The sequence below is a fragment of the Leptodactylus fuscus genome, chromosome 5, assembly GCF_031893055.1.
Source record: "Leptodactylus fuscus isolate aLepFus1 chromosome 5, aLepFus1.hap2, whole genome shotgun sequence".
Taxonomy (NCBI): Eukaryota; Metazoa; Chordata; class Amphibia; order Anura; family Leptodactylidae; genus Leptodactylus; species Leptodactylus fuscus.
In genome coordinates this window covers 18,319,749-18,326,828 of record NC_134269.1, presented here as the reverse complement: position 1 = coordinate 18,326,828, position 7,080 = coordinate 18,319,749, and positions in this window count along the sequence as shown.

Here is a 7,080-nt window from a genome sequence, read left to right as displayed (position 1 = left end):
CCTCCTATATACAAGAATATAACTACTATAATACTACCTCCTATGTACAAGAATATAACTGCTATAATACTGCTCCTATATACAAGAATATAACTACTATAATACTGCTCCTATATACAAGAATATAACTACTATAATACTACTCCTATGTACAAGAATATAACTACTATAATACTACCTCCTATTTACAAGAATATAACTACTATAATACTGCCCCCTATATACAAGAATATAACTACTATAATACTGCTCCTATGTACAAGAATATAACTACTATAATACTGCCCTATGTACAAGAATATAACTACTATAATACTGCCCTATGTACAAAAATATAACTACTATAATACTGCCCCCTATATACAAGAATATAACTACTATAATACTGCTCCTATGTACAAGAATATAACTACTATAATACTGCCTCCTATGTACAAGAATATAACTACTATAATACTACTCCTATGTACAGGAATATAACTACTATAATACTACTCCTATGTACAAGAATATAACTACTATAATACTACTCCTATGTACAGGAATATAACTACTATACTACTGCTCCTATGTACAAGAATATAACTACTATAATACTACTCCTATGTACAAGAATATAACTACTATAATACTGCTCCTATATACAAGAATATAACTACTATAATACTGCTCCTATGTACAAGAATATTACTATAATACTGCTCCTATGTACAAGAATACAACTACTATAATACTACCTCCTATGTACAAGAATATAACTACTATAATACTGCTCCTATATACAAGAATATAACTACTATAATATTGCTCCTATGTACAAGAATATAACTACTATAATACTGCTCCTATATACAAGAATATAACTACTATAATACTACTCCTATGTACAAGAATATAACTACTATAATACTACTATGTACAAGAATATAACTACTATAATACTGCCTCCTATGTACAAGAATATAACTACTATAATACTGCCCCCTATGTACAAGAATATAACTACTATAATACTGCCCCCTATGTACAAGAATATAACTACTATAATACTGCTCCTATGTACAAGAATATAACTACTATAATACTGCCCCTATGTACAAGAATATAACTACTATAATACTACTCCTATGTACAAGAATATAACTACTATAATACTACCTCCTATTTACAAGAATATAACTACTATAATACTGCCCCCTATATACAAGAATATAACTACTATAATACTGCTCCTATGTACAAGAATATAACTACTATAATACTGCCCTATGTACAAGAATATAACTACTATAATACTGCCCTATGTACAAAAATATAACTACTATAATACTGCCCCCTATATACAAGAATATAACTACTATAATACTGCCCCCTATATACAAGAATATAACTACTATAATACTGCTCCTATGTACAAGAATATAACTACTATAATACTACTATGTACAAGAATATAACTACTATAATACTGCCTCCTATGTACAAGAATATAACTACTATAATACTGCCTCCTATATACAAGAATATAACTACTATAATACTGCTCCTATGTACAAGAATATAACTACTATAATACTACTCCTATGTACAAGAATATAACTACTATAATACTACTCCTATGTACAGGAATATAACTACTATACTACTGCTCCTATGTACAAGAATATAACTACTATAATACTACTCCTATGTACAAGAATATAACTACTATAATACTGCTCCTATATACAAGAATATAACTACTATAATACTGCTCCTATGTACAAGAATATTACTATAATACTGCTCCTATGTACAAGAATACAACTACTATAATACTACCTCCTATGTACAAGAATATAACTACTATAATACTGCTCCTATATACAAGAATATAACTACTATAATATTGCTCCTATGTACAAGAATATAACTACTATAATACTGCTCCTATATACAAGAATATAACTACTATAATACTACTCCTATGTACAAGAATATAACTACTATAATACTACTATGTACAAGAATATAACTACTATAATACTGCCTCCTATGTACAAGAATATAACTACTATAATACTGCCCCCTATGTACAAGAATATAACTACTATAATACTGCCCCCTATGTACAAGAATATAACTACTATAATACTGCTCCTATGTACAAGAATATAACTACTATAATACTGCCCCTATGTACAAGAATATAACTACTATAATACTACTCCTATGTACAAGAATATAACTACTATAATACTACCTCCTATTTACAAGAATATAACTACTATAATACTGCCCCCTATATACAAGAATATAACTACTATAATACTGCTCCTATGTACAAGAATATAACTACTATAATACTGCCCTATGTACAAGAATATAACTACTATAATACTGCCCTATGTACAAAAATATAACTACTATAATACTGCCCCCTATATACAAGAATATAACTACTATAATACTGCCCCCTATATACAAGAATATAACTACTATAATACTGCTCCTATGTACAAGAATATAACTACTATAATACTACTATGTACAAGAATATAACTACTATAATACTGCCTCCTATGTACAAGAATATAACTACTATAATACTGCCTCCTATATACAAGAATATAACTACTATAATACTGCTCCTATGTACAAGAATATAACTACTATAATACTACTATGTACAAGAATATAACTACTATAATACTGCCCTATGTACAAGAATATAACTACTATAATACTGCCCTATGTACAAGAATATAACTACTATAATACTGCCCTATGTACAAAAATATAACTACTATAATACTGCCTCCTATATACAAGAATATAACTACTATAATACTGCTCCTATGTACAAGAATATAACTACTATAATACTACTCCTATGTACAAGAATATAACTACTATAATACTGCCCCCTATATACAAGAATATAACTACTATAATACTGCTCCTATGTACAAGAATATAACTACTATAATACTACTCCTATGTACAGGAATATAACTACTATAATACTACTCCTATGTACAAGAATATAACTACTATAATACTACTCCTATGTACAGGAATATAACTACTATACTACTGCTCCTATGTACAAGAATATAACTACTATAATACTACTCCTATGTACAAGAATATAACTACTATAATACTGCTCCTATATACAAGAATATAACTACTATAATACTGCTCCTATGTACAAGAATATTACTATAATACTGCTCCTATGTACAAGAATACAACTACTATAATACTACCTCCTATGTACAAGAATATAACTACTATAATACTGCTCCTATGTACAAGAATATAACTACTATAATACTACTCCTATGTACAAGAATATAACTACTATAATACTGCTCCTATATACAAGAATATAACTACTATAATACTGCTCCTATGTACAAGAATATTACTATAATACTGCTCCTATGTACAAGAATACAACTACTATAATACTACCTCCTATGTACAAGAATATAACTACTATAATACTGCTCCTATGTACAAGAATATAACTACTATAATACTACTATGTACAAGAATATAACTACTATAATACTGCCTCCTATGTACAAGAATATAACTACTATAATATTGCTCCTATGTACAAGAATATAACTACTATAATACTGCTCCTATATACAAGAATATAACTACTATAATACTACTCCTATGTACAAGAATATAACTACTATAATACTACTATGTACAAGAATATAACTACTATAATACTGCCTCCTATGTACAAGAATATAACTACTATAATACTGCCCCCTATGTACAAGAATATAACTACTATAATACTGCCCCCTATGTACAAGAATATAACTACTATAATACTGCTCCTATGTACAAGAATATAACTACTATAATACTGCCCCTATGTACAAGAATATAACTACTATAATACTACTCCTATGTACAAGAATATAACTACTATAATACTACCTCCTATTTACAAGAATATAACTACTATAATACTGCCCCCTATATACAAGAATATAACTACTATAATACTGCTCCTATGTACAAGAATATAACTACTATAATACTGCCCTATGTACAAGAATATAACTACTATAATACTGCCCTATGTACAAAAATATAACTACTATAATACTGCCCCCTATATACAAGAATATAACTACTATAATACTGCCCCCTATATACAAGAATATAACTACTATAATACTGCTCCTATGTACAAGAATATAACTACTATAATACTGCCTCCTATGTACAAGAATATAACTACTATAATACTACTATGTACAAGAATATAACTACTATAATACTGCCTCCTATGTACAAGAATATAACTACTATAATACTGCCTCCTATATACAAGAATATAACTACTATAATACTGCTCCTATGTACAAGAATATAACTACTATAATACTACTATGTACAAGAATATAACTACTATAATACTGCCCTATGTACAAGAATATAACTACTATAATACTGCCCTATGTACAAGAATATAACTACTATAATACTGCCCTATGTACAAAAATATAACTACTATAATACTGCCTCCTATATACAAGAATATAACTACTATAATACTGCTCCTATGTACAAGAATATAACTACTATAATACTACTCCTATGTACAAGAATATAACTACTATAATACTGCCCCCTATATACAAGAATATAACTACTATAATACTGCTCCTATGTACAAGAATATAACTACTATAATACTGCCTCCTATGTACAAGAATATAACTACTATAATACTACTATGTACAAGAATATAACTACTATAATACTGCCTCCTATGTACAAGAATATAACTACTATAATACTGCCTCCTATGTACAAGAATATAACTACTATAATACTACCTCCTATGTACAAGAATATAACTACTATAATACTGCCCTATGTACAAGAATATAACTACTATAATACTGCCTCCTATGTACAAGAATATAACTACTATAATACTACCTCCTATGTACAAGAATATAACTACTATAATACTGCCCTATGTACAAGAATATAACTACTATAATACTGCCTCCTATGTACAAGAATATAACTACTATAATACTACTATGTACAAGAATATAACTACTATAATACTGCCTCCTATGTACAAGAATATAACTACTATAATACTGCCCTATGTACAAGAATATAACTACTATAATACTACCTCCTATGTACAAGAATATAACTACTATAATACTGCCCTATGTACAAGAATATAACTACTATAATACTGCCTCCTGTGTACAAGAATATACCGTATTTTTCGGACCATAAGACGCACTAAGGTTTTAGAGGAGGAAAATAGGGAAAAAAACATTGGTGAAATATTTAATAACCTAATAATATAATATTTCACCAATGTAAATAGAACCGGGGGCTTTCGGACACAGGGATACCAAATGTGTATGTGTTTCACAGTAATGTTTTTGTTTTACATGTATTCTAGGGATATGGGGGTGATTTGAACATATCTATCTAATCTATCTATCTATCTAATCTATCTATCTATCTCTGTCTGTCTATCTATCTATCCTATCTATCTAATCTCATCCATGGATGGAAAGAGACACCCTGCAGTGGTGTGAAGGAGGTGTGGTTTTCTAAGCAAACTTGAAACCACGCCTCTTTCACCCGTCTGGCTCGTCCCTCCTTCACTGCCTCTCAGATCTGGCTCCTGCAATGATGCCACACAGGCAGGGAAGTAGGGGCGGGCCAGACAGGTGAAGGAGGCGTGGTTTCAAGCTTGGCGAGAAAACCACGCCTCCTCCCGTTTGGCCCGCCCCTCCTTCCCTGTCTGTGTGGCTTCATTGCAGGAGCCAGATCTGAGAGGCAGTGAAGGAGGGGCAGGCCACACGGGAGAAGGAGGCGTGGTTTTCTCGGCAAGCTTGAAACCACGCTTCCTTCACCTGTCTGGCCCGCCCTTACTTCCCTGCCTCTCATATCTCGCTCCTGCAAACACGCGACACAGACAGGGAAGGAGGGGCAGAGCAGGCAGGCACAGCACCGCTCTCCTTTTGATTCTCATAGACAGGACACAGACACTGCACACGCTGCATTCGGACTATAAGACGCACACACATTTTCCTCCCATATTGGGAGGAAAAAAAGTGCGTCTTATAGTCCGAAAAATACGGTAACTAGAATGATTATCTATTTGCAGGAAGTTACCATTGATCAGTATAATGTATAGCTTGTGTTTCGTCCCCAGGTATACGCAGAGGCCAGCCTGATTTTCCCGTTGCTTGTTGCTCAGACGTTTGCCCGGAGACAAGGAGACTTCTCCAGCAGGGAGAAGGAGAAGGAGCAGGACTCCTGAGGTGTGGTGGACACGAGCCAGTCTCCATTGTGGCTTGCATGCTGCGCCCCTGGCTGTTTTGAGCTTCCTTCCTCTGCTCCCCTTACACTATTAGGAGTGTAATAGAGATGACCCAGGCGTGTGTGGTTAGAACATGTTACCGTGTGCAGCTCTACAGCCATATATGTGCACAGCGCAACATATGTATTCCTGTATGGGAAAGTGTTCAGTACACCAGCGCCCCCCCTCTGAGGGTGACTGGAGTATTTGGGTGTTGTCCTTCCACTGTACCATTATGGTAGCCGTGCACCTTAGAATGATGCTGTTTCCTACAGCTAATCCTCCTGAACCCCCTTACACTTGCATGCTCAGTTTGGCTAAGTGTGTGCAGGACCTCAGAGAGTGATTCCGCTGCTACCAAAAACCTCTAGAGGAAGAGTATCTCCTGTGAGAACAAAGGCTCGGCCATGCTGAACCCTCCACATCTCCTTTCCTTTGACATCTGCCATTGGAGGGGAGTCAGGACACCCCATACACATTAGATTGCCAGTGGAGGAGCCCACCAAAATCTGTGGGTTTGGTTAAGGTCAATCTAATGTGTATGGCTGCCTTTAGGAGGTGATAACTAGGTCACCTCTGTTATAGAGTAACCCTTCATCTGTAAATGCAATAAATTTATTTTTATTTAAATTGTCTATATGTACATGGGGGAGGGGCATGAAGGGACGAGAGATTGTATCCAAAATATAACTTTTATTTGTTTTAATAAATGAAAAAAA